Source organism: Bactrocera latifrons, unplaced genomic scaffold (assembly GCF_001853355.1).
Source record: "Bactrocera latifrons isolate USDA-ARS-PBARC rearing strain unplaced genomic scaffold, ASM185335v1 scaffold_20, whole genome shotgun sequence".
In the NCBI taxonomy this organism is placed as follows: Eukaryota; Metazoa; Arthropoda; class Insecta; order Diptera; family Tephritidae; genus Bactrocera; species Bactrocera latifrons.
This window is the reverse complement of record NW_017535519.1, coordinates 1,060,728-1,062,332: the sequence shown is the minus strand read 5'-3', so window position 1 is coordinate 1,062,332 and position 1,605 is coordinate 1,060,728. Positions and strand designations below refer to the sequence as shown.

At 34.6% G+C, this 1,605-nt stretch overlaps 1 long non-coding RNA gene across 1 annotated transcript; it reads right to left on the bottom strand.

The window, feature by feature from the left end:
- Positions 1-675: 675 nt before the first annotated feature.
- LOC108967990 lies at positions 676-1,035 on the bottom strand. The gene is made up of 2 exons (XR_001993295.1): positions 949-1,035; positions 676-850 (listed from the first exon to the last, which is right to left on the bottom strand). It is a non-coding gene; the product is annotated as an uncharacterized LOC108967990 (long non-coding RNA).
- Positions 1,036-1,605: the final 570 nt, after the last annotated feature.

The window sequence follows — 1,605 nt, the reverse complement described above, 5'->3', positions numbered from 1 at the left end:
AGTTCGTGAAGATATATTGATAAATAAAAAGGACCCGAGTTTCAACGTTCAGTTTGTATGACCGCTATACTATAGCACATAAGTTGGTCCATGTGGGCGGTTCCAACAATTCAGAAGCTTGGTGAGAAAAAGAGTTGTGCAAAATCGATAGCTCATAATTTGGGAGACTAGTTCACGTATATAAAGAAGAACAGATTGATAACGACGTTTCAATCAATGGTTGAAAGAGTCAAAACAAGGTGTTGATCTATATGAGATGTCTGCGCCTGATTATTAACTGGAAAGATAATGTGTACGTTTACGACTCCTATGGTCGGATCCATTCCTTAGAAAATGTGACTTTTTGATCCGAGTACTTTTGACTCAGTCCCAAGCCATCAATTATTCACTAAAAAGGAAGTAATTCGCACAGCAAAGATTTTTGAACTGTTCGAAAAAACCTATAAATCCTTTAAAAAAACAAGCAAAATAGTACTAACTGGAGATATTACGATATCGTCGATAATTCAAGAAAGAGAAAGAATTTATTGGTAATTGCGAAACAATGAGCTCTGTGGTCCATTATCCCTTACAAATGAATGAACATTGAGTATATCACAAGTCCTTGAAAGTATCTCATAGGATTACTATAAACTGCTTCCAGGTGATATATTTGTAAATAAAAAACAAAATGTATTTCGCTTAAGGGAGATGGAATTTTTTTATTGAAACATAAACTAAAAATGTTCAGGTCGTCGACGAATATACATTGCACACAGCTTAGCAGTTTACTTGCCGCCATGTTCGAGCTCCAGATGGGCTTCGCCACAATCGGCAACCGGATTGGGATTAGGCATGGGGTTCGGATTGGCTATAAGTACACACAAGAAAAATATAAATAAATCAATTGATAGTTGTGATACACCTATAAGAATCCTTTCAAACTGTTATCAGCCGTTCAACACTTACCGAAAGCCAGAGCGATCAAAGCCAGTACAATGCCGAAAAAAAGAGTGAACTTCATGTTGAAAGTATTGCAGTTGCAATGACTTCCATTTCATAAGCCGTTGCTTTTATAGAATACCGTAATATCTAAATTCTGGATTGCTGAAAAAAAAACAATGCAAGGCAATCGGAGTCGTTTGACTCGTCTTGCCAGAGTTTTAATCAAAGCGCAATAACAATCCATCAATTCTGAACTGGTAGTCTCATAAAACTAGCGTCTTACACCTAATTAACTAATAAAGAATTGGCATTCAAACGATTATTTAATAAATAAATTGCCTGTCCTTCCTTTTTAGAAGTCTTTGATTAATATATTACACGTATGGAGTAACAAAAAAAAATATTGTTGAGAGTATCAATGCCAATCAAAATTTTTAATCCTGAACTACTGAAAAACTCATTGTAATCCCCAACATCAAGATTAACAAGTAATAAAGGGTAGAGTTCGGGTGCAATCGAGCATTTTATACTTCTACAACTTGCAAGAATCAAAGCCAGTGAAATATATACATATGTATATATATGTATACACTGACCGATATATTATGCATAAGTTTTGTTAGAAAAGCGAAAATAATATATGAGTACTTATATAATATATGAGAGTTGGGGGTAGTAGCA